The 14,108-nt window shown below is 33.0% G+C and overlaps 1 long non-coding RNA gene across 4 annotated transcripts in view; it reads right to left on the bottom strand.

The window, feature by feature from the left end:
- The window catches only part of LOC123561784 (uncharacterized), a 108,257-nt gene extending 94,649 nt beyond the window's left edge, over positions 1-13,608 (bottom strand). For 2 of the 4 annotated variants that reach the window (XR_008372746.1, XR_008372745.1), the window contains exon 1: positions 10,256-10,541. This is a non-coding gene — a long non-coding RNA (uncharacterized LOC123561784). Of the gene's footprint in view, positions 1-10,255; positions 10,542-12,158; positions 12,179-13,551 lie in introns of those variants that run through there. The other 2 variants (XR_006688516.2, XR_006688518.2) reach the window with 2 other exon arrangements.
- Positions 13,609-14,108: the final 500 nt, after the last annotated feature.

The raw sequence follows: 14,108 nt of genomic DNA, 5'->3' as shown, positions 1-14,108 counted from the left end.
AGTCTTAATCTGTTTGAAATGCAGGACAGGAACCAGTTATATGTCTTGACAGTTTTCATTGGCTCATTCAATGCATATTGGGAGGATCGGCAAAATTCTCAACAGCTACCATGGTTACTGGTCTGACATTTGAAGCTAGTGCACGTCAGTCTAGAAGTTAGTTTTAAGAATTTTGATTCCTATTTTCTCTAGTTTTTTTTCACTGTCACATCTTATAATGTAACTTCGCATCTATACAGATAAAAATCCTTAATGTGCTTAGGGTTCAAAATGATACAAGTAACGGCAAATGAATTGAGTTTGGAGTATTATTTGTAAAACCCAGGATAGATGCACAATGAAGCTTGCCAACAACCTTCCCTATGAAGTTTCAATCAAATCCTACTGATAGTATAGGAGAAATAGTCCAAATGACTTTTACCCAAAAATGACATTTACAGGGCCATATCTCTACAAAAGACAAATGGATCTGCCGATGATATGCATAACTAGGCTTCATACCAATCACTACCGTTAAGTTTTCTTTAGGAAAAATGTGGACAAGAATCTCTACACATTCTCTATGTATAATAATACGCAGGGCACCCATCATTATCACAACCCACCAAAGGGCCATAACTCTGTAAAAAAGTATCTAATTGAGACATGAAGATAATATGCATGTTTACACTTCATACAAATTGTCAAATGAAATCCAGCCACGGGTTTCTGAGAAGCACGGACAAACTAAACATGGACAGACAAACAGTAACACTATACAATGATATGCAAGTCAATCCCTATTACCCTTTGTTCTCCACGGATGTCATCGCAACCATTTTCCCTGGCCAGAAAGCAACATCAATAATGTGTAGTTATTTCATCCAATGATTCCTTTTCTAACATAAACAGCATTTGGAAAAAAAAACTAACAAACTGTATGCCACGGAAGTATTCGAGTAACTTTCTGAGCCAATACAAAATTGAGCTGAAAAGGTTATCGTGTTAAAAGTTTTCCCTGAAAGAAGGTGCAAACTCTTCCAAAAACTCGAAGAAAATGCATATCTCAATGGGATGTATAGACGTGGTAAAATCTAGTCTTTCCAGGATGACTGACATGTTACTATTGATTCAACTTCTCCTGACCAGATACCAATAAGCCAAGACATTATTGATCTTAAAATTTTCTCTGTGGCTGCGAATGTATCAAGCCAATCTTGACCAAACCAAGACTCCATACAAAATTGTACCTCTGTTGCAACCTTGTATCTATAAAAGTAAAAGGGTAAACAACCTGGATATAAAATAACCTTGATTTAACACGATTATTTACATTCTGTTAAAAGCACACTGGGTAAGTAAATGACATTACCCAACCAATATGTCAGTATTAAATCGGTTAATGGACATTCAAGACTAGGAGACGTGATGTCTATACGTCTGGCCATCCTACTATAATCAGAATTGCGTCTTTGCCATGCACACAATTCATTTTGTCACATTATACATCACATTGCGGCACAGTTCCATATCTTGAAAGATGAGGCAAGGCTTACAAATAATCAATGTTCAGAGACTTAGCGATTAGACCAAAGAAGGAGCAAGTCCTTTTTTCTATCACGAAATAATGCACAACAATTCATTAGTTCGCGAATCAATAAAATTACAATGGTGAACAATGGATGGCATCAGAGTACTCTTCACTTTTATGATAAAGACACCTGTCTTGAGGCATGTGTAAATCATAATTACAAACTTTGCAAAATCTTCTGCAGAAAAAAAATTGAAAATTATGGCCATTACGAATCAGAAGGCAATGAGCAGTGAACATTGTACAGGGATATAAACTAGCTATTTTTATTTATGGGCCCAGACTGTCAAAAATAAATGTTTAATATTAGGTACCGTAGATACCCGTGTATAATGCGCACCCGTGTATAATGCGCACCCCCGATCTTAGTCCAAAATCCTGGGAACAAAAAAAAAAAAAAAAAAAAAAAAAAAAAAAAAAAATTTGGTCAATTTTGAGGTGGATGGAAAACGAAAGTAGAGTTTACATCGACACCGGTAATAAATTTTATCTCCACGGCGGACAGCAGCATCGGTCTCACGGTACTATCGATTTTTGTTTTCTCGAAAATAAAACCAGTAAATTATTGTTATATTTGTTGTTTTACCTTTTTTAATTCACTATTTTGAATAAATAAATAGCAGCTGATTCAATATTTCGGAATGGTATCTTTCAAAATGACATGAGCTTCTCAATTTAAACTGATAACAAAAGGTGTGATAGTCTTTTTGTCACGATCATAAAGCCAGTAATTACCGGCAATCAACGTGTCACCTCGTGTCAATTATGTTGTTCACAGTTTGATCTCGGTTAAAGATAATTCTCGATCTTTAATTAGTAACATAATTTTTGTGATTTATAAACATTTCTTTCGTCAAAATACTTTTAAATTTATATGAAATTAATTTTGTTTGAAAGAAAAATAAACAATTCGATCTTTTACGGAACGTAACGGCAATCTTAGATTTTAGCGGAGACAGTAAGCGCGGGGAGTAGTTTCCCTTTACCAAAATGGCGAACATCGGTAACAAACTTGTTTTGAAGTTGGAAAATTGTCTATACCTGTGTATTATGCGCACCCACGATTCGGGGGTGGTCCCGGGGGTCAAAAAACTGCGCATTATACATGGGTATCTACGGTATATGAGCATTTTCTCCAACAATTTAGGGGCCCAGCTCAAAATCTAGGGGCTACTGGGCCCCTGCTAATTTATATCCCTGTTGTAGTATTTCAATTGAATCTTTTCATGTAAAGTACGTATCTAAGTGTCTTCATAGGATTTCATCATCTTGGCACAAGAAGTGGGTACTGTATTAACATGCAATTTTTCTCTTTTTTTAACATAATATGTGATAAAATCTTGTATGCTTCCTGAAACAAAAATACAAACTGCATCATATTTATCATTAAAGGTAAGCAAGAAAGATGCCATGTGCTGCTTGAAAATACTTGGATTTCTTACAATGTAAAAGTCAAGTACAAAGGCACACATTATGAAAACACGCAACACATTTACTGATAAGTTTTACTGTGTTGCCCCATACGACTAGATATTGAATACGAAAATGGTGGAGTTATGTAATTTTTCTACTGTGAAGAAGTCGTTTTTTTTAATTGCGGAGTAGTTAACAACATGCAAAATCATGCCCCCGGGTGTATGACCAAAGATGTTTTTTTTTAAAGATTTTAAAGTTAAAAGGTGAAGATCATATGTAGGTCAAGGTCATCTATATATAGAGAATCTTTGTTTGTTTGTTTTGGGTTTAACGCCGTTTTTCAACAGTATTTCAGTCATGTAATGGCGGGCAGTTAACCTAACCAGTATTCCTGGATTCTGTACCAGTACAAACCTGTTCTCCGCAAGTAACTGCCAACTTTCCCACATGAATCAGAGGTGGAGGACTAATGATTTCAGACACAATGTCGTTTATCAAATAGTCACAGAGAACATATGCCCCGCCCGAGGATCAAACTCGCGATCCCGAGATCCGTAGACCAATGCTCTTAGCTACTGAGCTAAGCGGGCCGCTATAATTATGGAGAATCTAGCAAATAACTGATGTTCTTGTCACTTTTCCAGGGTGTTTTAACAGGAGAGAAAACGTGTTAACAGAGAGATTCTCGCACTCACGTGCTGTTAAAACACCATTTTATGCGCGTTCCGTGGCAAAGAGTAAATTTATTAAGCCCCCAAAACGGATAATTCAAAAGGAAATGACATCAGCGTGAATCAGCACAGACATTCCCACGCGTTTCATGGAAATTTAATGACGTTGAGGGATAATTTATTCGTTTATTAGTTTTTTACGCATTTTATGCCAGTATAGTGTTAACGCATATTCATTTTGTATTGTAACATCTTCAGAATCCCTCGAGAAATGTTGGTACCTTTGCTCTCTGGGGCTCAGGCACCAACCAATCCCTCGGGATTTTGCTGATGTTACAACACAAAAAAACATGGGTAATCCCTACACAAATGATATCGTCTGTGTGTCTTGGCTCTGCTGAAAAATCTGACTGCGTACCACAAAGCTTAGATAAATTCTCCATATCTTTGTCCAGGAAAATGTGTTCAAAATTTTGGAGTTTTTAATGCAATGGTTACAACAATGTTGATGCACAGTGGGCAACAATGTCGGGCCTGCTAATTGCTGACACAAAGCATCAATGACTCGAAACATTTCAGCAAATTAACTCTGTTAGTTACAGCACTGACCCCTAAGTGTGGCCTTGACCTTTCAGATAGAGACCTGTCTCCTATGGCAACACTGTTTTACTGAATTATTTCTGCCAGATAGAACTAGATATGTATATTAGGATACTGGTGGTGATGCTCCCACATTCTGTCAATGTACAGTCATATATTGCTTGTTACCAATGTAAGACTAAGTAAACTTTTATGTCACCTTGGGTTAGGGGGTGGTGGTGGGGGGGGGGGGGGGGTCTTGAGTCAGCAGGGATGGGAGTACAGATACAAAACATTACCAACAAAAGAAACACAAGATAAAAGGAACTGGAAGCGTAACCATTTTTTTGTGGGAAGGTGTTGGGTGTGGAGAATAAATTCCCCCTTAATGGAAGGGAAAAAGCAATCCAGGCCTTTTAAACAGCATAATTTCGTGTTTGAAAGGTTGTGTAAAAGTCCACAAAAATTGTAAGCATGGGAGCCCAGGGCACTCGTTTGGCCATTTTTGGGGCCGAATATGGGTACCATTCCCCTCCTAAAATAATGTTTTTTTCCCCTTTCTCAGAAGAAAATTCCCCTGATGAATGGTCGTTTGACACAAATAGATATGAACTCTTCTTTTAATATTATATAGTGCCTCTAAGGAAGATTACTGTTGCAATATAGTCACATCAGTTAGGAATGATTGAAAACAGTATTAATAAGTGTGAAAAGTAGTTACATATAAATGGCTAATACTTCCCATTTTCGTCTTAAAATGTCGAAAATTCCCCTTCCTGAGGGTATGGGTACCTGTCCCCAAAAGTTGTCTAGTGCCCTGGAGCCTTATTGGCCCCAAAGCCAATGGGGATCACTGGACTTTTTTTCCCCAAAATTATAACCTCGTTTTGTGAAAATCAAGCGCGATCCTTCTTAAAACTGTTACGTATTGGGATTAATATATATAATTGTTTTCCTTAAAATTGTGAAATAAAAAGCAAAATATAGACTGATTTGTCAAAAACAACTTTATACTACTGATTCAAATAAGCATTTTAATTATTCTGCCAGGAAGATTTCTATGGTTTTGGATCCATCCAGATGCAATGGAATAATCTTTATGTTTTGAAGCTATTTTTTCTATTGTGAAGAGTACATCTCTTTAATATATTATTTTTACATGAAATTTTATTCTTAGGACTAGCAAGTACATCATTTTTTTTCACTCCTCATCTGCTGAATCTAAATGGAATATTCATTTACATTATTATTAACCAATAATCAACCAAAAAGGGTGCAGAAAATTCGAATAAGCAAAAAAGAAAGCAGGAGGGTTTGTTTAAAGAGTACCAATGGTTGGACTATTTAATTTAAGAAGTGCTACTGATTATTTCAATGAGAGTGTCAAAAGTTGTTGTCCCGAAGATTTTGAAAATGTCCCCGCATTTTTCATACCAAGGGGACATGTGTCCCAATGATTTTTGATCCACGGCAGAACACTGCAAAACAAAACCAACAGCTTTTGTTATAAAAATAGGACTGAGCATAAATATCACCAAGTACAGCAACCTTGCTTAAAACTTCAAGCCAACAAGGCTTCTCCCTTGCATTTCAATGCCTGGCTGCTTCTTATGACTGAGAGTTAGGTCCATGTTTCGGACAAAAATGTTCGAACATCACCAAATCATAGAAAGAAAGAATTGTTTCACAAGAAAATTGAACAGCATATAAAGCATTTATATTATTCTACAAAACCATTGTCAATTTACTCATATATATACTGAATTCCGGAAAGGGACTGAATGAAGGGGCCACACTTCTTGACAGTTCAAAGCCTTTAAAAACTCACCATTTTTAAAAAGCTGTTACAGGTCTTCGTTTTGATGCCATTTGCAACACTGTCCCAGTGCTTAAATTTTACATATTAAACTAGATTAAACATCGTTTTTGACAATTGTTTACTTTTATTTCTTTACAAATGGCATCCTTTTTTAAAGGGGGACTACTCTTTCAGAATATTCTAAGTATCCAATTCTATGGGACAGAACAATAAAAATGTATTGGACAGATAAGATTGTTTTTAAAGTTGTTGTTCGCTTTCTAAGAATTTGTGGTTTTGTGATATACTGCTAAACCTTAATGAATAAAATATTATTCTAAATAATGTGCTATAGAGAATATAAAGTATGTCTCTTTTTTTTTAACAGGGAAAAAACTTTATTTTTTAATGCAAAAGGAGACTTTTTTCTTCAATATGCCTCCAATATAAATTAAAGATAATGACATACAACATGCTCTACATCAACTGAAATGTACAGTGTCCAGATCATGGCTCAATGTCAAAGCTTAATTCTATTTAGGTTCTTTAAACCATAAAAGGAACTTCATGTTGACATTATCCAGGATCTGGAACATAAACCAGGAAATAATAAAATCTGATACAAGATGTCTCGATCTTCCACATTTATTCTCTCACTCCATCAATTCTCCTATTCGAGAAATTTATCTTCCCCTCTCCCAACTCGTCAGTTTCAGACAATAAAACTTTACTATAGACTAGATAAAATGTACATTCACTTTGGTTTTATTTCCAAAACTGTCTGTTCTACTACACCGAAATACAAATTTTCTGTGCATGGAATTCCGTGGGTTTTGGCCAAAAACAACTATTTGGACTATTTGGTTCCGTGGTTTTGGGCCAAAAACGACTATTTGGACTATGGTGGGGAATGGGGATATAAATTTGCGGGTTGATACAGAACATTGAAGTACTGCTCCATCAGGATTTAATTTTGTAGATTGTGCATTGGATTTAAAATAGTACACACTTTAATAATACAAATATATCTACACACTGTATGAAAGTATACTACCACTAAAAGATACTTATGACATTTTAATAGTGATGAATGCAGCTCTACATCCCCTATTAATTTATATATTTACAAAAACTAAAAATAAATTTGAAGAGGATTTTCTTTATTCTAAGTAAATATCTAAAGATAAAATATTTTAGTGAAAGACAGGCATTGAATATCTTTAACCAACATTACCTCAAAAAATATATAGGGGATATTTATTTTCTTTCATAAGAAAATTTAGTTTGTTTCACAGGCAAGACTATTAATATTAAATACCTCTCACAGAGTGGACATTTACATTGTACAATATTTTCAGGAGTGAAAATGCAAGATATGGGAATCAAAAATGGAGACATTTTGACCTTAGTGACTGTAAAACAACATAATTTTCATTTTAATTCATGTTTTATCAAATATTTACTCATTTTATAGTCTCTTGCAAATGAAATTGTATAGGACAGTTTAATCTGCTTGCAAGTTGGTAAAAAAATGAACACACAAATCTAAGCTACTCCAAACACAGAGAAAGACTATATTTGAATTTAACAATTTGAAAATGAGTGGTGTTTGTATTCCAAAATTTTCAAAGATAAATTATGGTTACATTACATACAGGCCATGGACTTGTCACAAGTTAACAAAGAATTAAGTTTTGCTGAACCCATTAATTTTTTATACCTCCCATAATAAATCAGACTGTATCATTTATATGTAATATTTCAATAGTGTTTTTCTATTTATTTATTTATGCAAATAACTCATTTGGACAACTGATGGAATTTTTTCTCTCTCATTTTTGCTGTTATAAAAAGTGAACGTGTTCAAAACAAACAATTCATTTATTTATTTGGGTTTTACGGCGCACCAACACAGTGTTATATGGCACCAAACAGGACTACAAATTTTGGTTTCACATCTCATTTACATCGAAATAAAAACATGAGGTATGGAATCAAAATCAAAGCGCCTTATGAATGAATTCAATAAATGTACACAAAAGTATCTCTGACAACAAAAAGAACAATATTTTTTCAGAACAAAAAACCATAATATTGTATTAAACAATATTGCATAGTCTACAAAGTATCAAAACAAAACCAAAACTGTGATATCAGATCCAAAATGCAGGTATTTTCCATAGAAAATATATAAAAACAGATAGGAATTTCAAGTAACAATATTACTTGTTAGTCATCAAACAAGATTTGGGAATTCATACCATTTGGAATATTATTGTCCTTAGCAGTATCTATATTCAATGTGTTAAATCTTCATTTATTGTAAATGCACTATAATTATTACATTATTTTTCACTTTTACTATTTACTGTTCATTTTAAGACTGAGATACTATGCAGTAACAGGGTTTAACAGATTTAGAAGACAAATTTTTTATCAAGTAACCTTGATAATTCATCAAAAACCAAACAATAAGGTGAAAAAGCAAGACCTTTGTTTAGGCCAAGTACATTATTTTCTACATAAATGCTTCTCTGACAAATTGAATTCTCAATACATCTTGGCATTCTAATTGTCCAGTAAGGAAGTCCTGTGTGATAGATATACCAATCCTTTTACAGATGCAAATTAAAACTTCACTTTATTAAGTCTATAAATATACAACCAACCTCCTACAATTTGCCCAGATGTCAGTTTATCTGAATGCTGTAACATGTATATATAGAGAGCAACAACACCTTTTTTCCATTCTTTTGTTTTTAGTTTTTATTTGAATCCAGTTCACAGCTTTTCCTGGGGACTTTTTCTCCAAAAAGGAAAATAATAAAAAAAAGATACTAATTTTTGTGGAGAATAGCACCAATACATGACTCAAACAAGTTCCCTGTTAAGTGTTTTGAATATATAACTTTCAGTTTAAAAAGTCAGGCATGTTCAAATGGTGGAGAATCCGGTGATGCTAATTTTATAAGCCATGTTGAAAATGTCTTAATCTATATGACTGAAAATCTAGAATTTAGAAAGGTACTTAAAATGTTAACATTTAAACACAATTTTACCATTTTATCCTGCAATATTTCCATACTGTTATTATCCAAATGAAAATAATAAGTTCCTAAATCCAGGTTGTTGTCAGGGTTTAAATTTTTAAGGATTACTTAATCCAGTTGTTTTAAGGGGTTTATTTTTTTAGCTTACTAGGTATAGACAATCTTTTACATGAAGGACATCCCTGAAAAAGAATAAGACATGTGCATAAACTGTGACAGAATAGATGTTTTAAGTACTGGCCACTTTGTCTTCTCTATTCTTTTTCTAATTACTTTTCTTTTAATTATAGAGAAAACAGTAGATATATATTTCATAGTGACTTTAACACATTAAACTAATTTACCTTTGCTAAGTTTTTCATAAAATAAGGTTTAAGAAATCATTAAAATCCATTATCAAACCAATCCATGTCTCATACTAACCTGCATTTTTTTGCAAGCATGTGTGAATAAAGAAAGTAGTTCAAATTGACCTACTTTAAACCTTGACATGCTTATTGGCTGCGTAAGAACACATGCACCACTGCAGTACAACTGCATTTCTATTTATAGAACATCCATGTTCATGCATTACAAAGATTCAGTCAGAATATTAATTAGCGAGTGTTGTGTTTAAGCACAAACATGCAAATTTGGGTGGATTTTAATGCATTCTTTCAGAGGAATTGTGATGAAAATTGTGTTTCGTAGTTACTGGAGTAAAAATAATACAAACTTGTGGTGAAATACTTGATAACCGGAGTTTTTCTCGGTGGATGCAGTGGCTATGTTTAAAATGCTGGCTTCAAAAAATTAAAATTCAAGTTGTAACAAGAACGAGCAATTAAAAACAAATTGCAGGTAGAAACTGACGAGTGTACGTTGCGTGTCATCACCATTTGCATCACAAATTAACAAATTTCATGATCGACAAGAAATTAACTTTATAACGCCTAATTGACGAATGTATCCAGAAAATTTAATAGAGCATTAATTCAATATGCCTACCTTTTTATGCATAACGAGTTATTTTTTTACAATGACCGAGCAGGCGAGCTCCACCTCATTATTTTTCGGTAAATTACTCTTCCACTTTATTATTCTAGCATGCACTCTAGCAAATTGCTAAAGTAATCTTTGCCTGCGAGTTACGAACAACCAATTTTTTTCGAGATACATTATGAACACCAACCTCTCTGTGTGCGTCCAACGTTTTTGCGACACATGGAGTCCACACGTGCTCTGCTTCCAAATCAACTTCAGACGTTCAGTCATTCTAACAATGTCACACGGTAGATTCCTGTGAATAACAAGAGAACAATGTTACATACAATCCGTATTGTTAAGAAACAAATAATTCCACTCATGAATGTAAAAAGACGAAATTCTAACCGTAAAACTGATTAAACATACTTAAAAAATGATTCTTACAAAGTATCACCTTATGAGGCCATCCATTTTAGCTGTGCAGACTTCTTACCAATTCTCCCAACCTTCGCTGAAATTATGTCACGGTAGGTGGAGTTATCGGGCAAATTGTGGATATTGACTGGCCGGGATATTGTTAGGAGATCACGTGTTTTTCTTGTATTATTTCATTGGCGGTCACGGAGAAGGAGTCTGTCTGGGTTTAACACCTTTTCCCGCTTTTTTTACGTCAACATGAATCAATCATTTTGTAATTAAGATTAAAAGGCGATTCCTGCGCTTAACTGTTAAGTGATAAAGCGGAGAATTATGATTCGTAAAATTGAAGATAAAAGATTTCGATAATTCTTTAATTGTATTTTGTATATTTTGGAAATAAAACAGCCGTTGATCAGTTTCGCGCGGCTAATCTGGTGGGATTGTGACATATTTAATGAGAAAATATCATTCCCTTAAAATTGCTGTCGTATGATAATAATTTAATTTCTGGATACATTCTTTTACGCGCATGTGTACAATACAAATGCCAAGACAACAAACTGCCATGCACAAAGCGCTACATTATATATGCGTAAATGTACAATACTTCTTCCGCAATGAACACAGACACACACTTCTAGGTCAGGTATCTAGTTTACAATTTTACTGGATATGTCATATAGAAACGGCTTATCAATTCTGAGGTACATTCCAACGAACTTAAAATGAGCCGAGTTTGTGAAAACAAAATATGTTATTACAAATCAAGATCACATCAATTTACTGACTGCTAACGTGGCATTTACTATTGACAGACACATAAGATTATTACATATGAAAGATGTATTTGTCCTTTTGAATACATGATGGACATTTTGCTGGAAAATGTGGCTGACATTTTCGCCGATGTGCAAAACAGGAAATGTAAAGGACTGACCTTGTGTTAATGCACTTATCTTGGCATTCCTGTTCACAATGATAAGTAATTTTTGTTAATGTTATTATGTAAATGTACATGCTTCTTCACTGGTCTTTGAATGTCAAAATGCATTTTTTATTTTAATGATATAAATTTCAAATTCACGAAATAGGAAAATAAAATAAAGTTTGTGTGTATATTTATTTTTTCTTTTTAGTTATTTATTCATTCAAGTATATTTATCATTTTTGATTTATTCAGGTATAACTGATAATCATACAATACGTTATGCAGGCTTATTAAACAAGGAAGAACAAACCAATCAGAACAGAGTATGTTCCTTAAACATACATACAGCACTTCAAAACTGTAAAAGTAATTAAAACAATTGTGACTTTTACATTGCTTAGATATGCAAAATTGATGTTGTTGTGTTTTTTTTTTCTTCAAGATAATAGAATCTTTAATCGCGGAAGACTTTTACTCAGCACAGAAAAATTAATTTTTGATCAAAATGCAATCATTTGTACTGCATGATCATATATAAATGCACTATATGGCAGTGACACCTTTTCTTACTCGAACTTACTTCATGTCTGACAAACATGCTCAGTTTCAACGTTAAAACAATTAAGAAATCAAACTGTAATATATTATGTACATAAAAGGTTGCTGTTTGGTGAAACAGTTCTAATATAATATAGCATCTCAATACAGACACCATACTTGCCACGGACACATAATTTTATATATTGTAACAATAAATTACCTTAGAAAACAAATGTTACTAACAATATTTTTATGGAATTGTACCATACTTCATGTTTGTTTCTGAAAGTAAAAATATAGGTGTTTGTTTCTAAAAGTAAAAATATAGATGTTTGTTTCTGAAAGTAAAAATATAGATGTTTGTTTCTGAAAGTAAAAATATAGGTGTTTGTTTCTGAAAATAAAAATATAGAGCAGCAAAACTGGAAACAAGTTGGAACTAATTTTTAATATCATTGCAATGTATACCAAAGCTGTTACAAAAAATAAAATGAAATATACATGTACATAATCATGTGTCCCATATAATTAAAAAAAAAACATGCATTATTAATGTTTATGTAAAGGCTTTGCATGCTGATTTTAAAACTATACAATACAACCTACAGTGTTAATGTAGTTTTGGCATGTACACACATTAAAATACAATAACAAGAGGCCTTGCAGTTTATATGAAGGGTTAATATATGTTATTTTTGTAAATTATCACTTGGTATGGACATTAAAATCATGCAATAATACTATTCATATGCAATGCTAAACATATTTTTGTCACTTGGAATATCCATGTATATATTAAAATCACACAGTATGTTGTAAACAGTATAGATGCAATGCTTACATATAATTTGGAATGTACAGGTTCCTATTGAAATCTTATATTGGGTTTAAAAGCATACAATGCTGAAATGATTTGACAACTGGTAATTTCCATCCACAAATAAGAATATGTCTTCTTGTTTTTTGGAGATGTTCATTAAATGTAGCGGAAATGTTTTATTATAAGATAATCTGTTAAATGGTGGCCTTTTAAACAAAGATGTATGCTTAGATAAATTGAATAATGTATATATTTAGCACACATGTACTAACTCGATTTTAATAAAAGAAAGCAAAATGAATAAATAAGAGTTACTGTCACGTTTCATAATGCCAATTACTTGTATTCAACATCTACGGATTTAACTTACAATACCATACAACAATGTACAAAGCACAAAATGTTTTATGATTCTAGATAATACAATGTCAGTTAACCGAAAAGACATTGTTCTTTAGAGTGGCCGTAGCATAAACTTAATAGTTTATTCTGCGTCGAACACCAGAGAGATAATATTTTTCTATTGATAAAGTAAATAAGTAAGTAAGAAAGAATGATTTTAAACACTGTCACACAATATCAATAATGCAAGACAACATGTGAAAAAAACTACTTCAGTTGAATGCACTCCGCCATCGGCATTCCCGTATCACGAAAATGAGTGATAATTACGAGTTTGCGACAGTTCGTAGCAAGATACGAACGATTGGGGTAACATTAAAACCAGTGCTTTACAAAGTAAGTTTTCAAAAGAAATAGAACCTAAAAGTGTTGATATTCATGCCATATTTACCAAATTCAAAATGTCTAAAGCTGTAACCTTTCACAGGCCTTGTCGCCATCTTGAAACGTCATACAAGATGGCGTCTCTTATTCTTGAAAATTTTAATAAACTTTTAGGTGAAGTCGAAACTTGAAAAAAATGGAAGATTACACTAAGCTGTTTAAAAATTGAAATAAATGAATGGATAATAATTAAATGGAGCTGCAAAATTAAAGTAGTTTGTTGTATTTGTAAATATTTTGAAGGTAATAAAATAAATAATATTAAAGCAGAAGTTGACGAGATTTCTTTTAAAGGTGCTTCTGTAGATGTAAGGGTAACCAGTGACTTTCGTTCATTTTACCTTTAATTTTCAGCGTTATTGGTTGTAATTTTGTGGTGGTTTAATGAATAATTGCAGGTCATTGATAAAGATTGATAACTTTCTAAAGTACCAGGTCTACAATAACTGCATAAGTTTGAATGAAGAGATGTATTATGTACAGATTTTATAAGAAATTAGTCGTTTAACCCATGTCTAAAAGGGTTATATATTTTAATATAATAAACTTGAAAAACTGTATTTT

This window comes from Mercenaria mercenaria, chromosome 10, assembly GCF_021730395.1.
Source record: "Mercenaria mercenaria strain notata chromosome 10, MADL_Memer_1, whole genome shotgun sequence".
NCBI classification, from domain to species: domain Eukaryota; kingdom Metazoa; phylum Mollusca; class Bivalvia; order Venerida; family Veneridae; genus Mercenaria; species Mercenaria mercenaria.
This window is presented reverse-complemented; position numbering and strand designations above follow the sequence as displayed.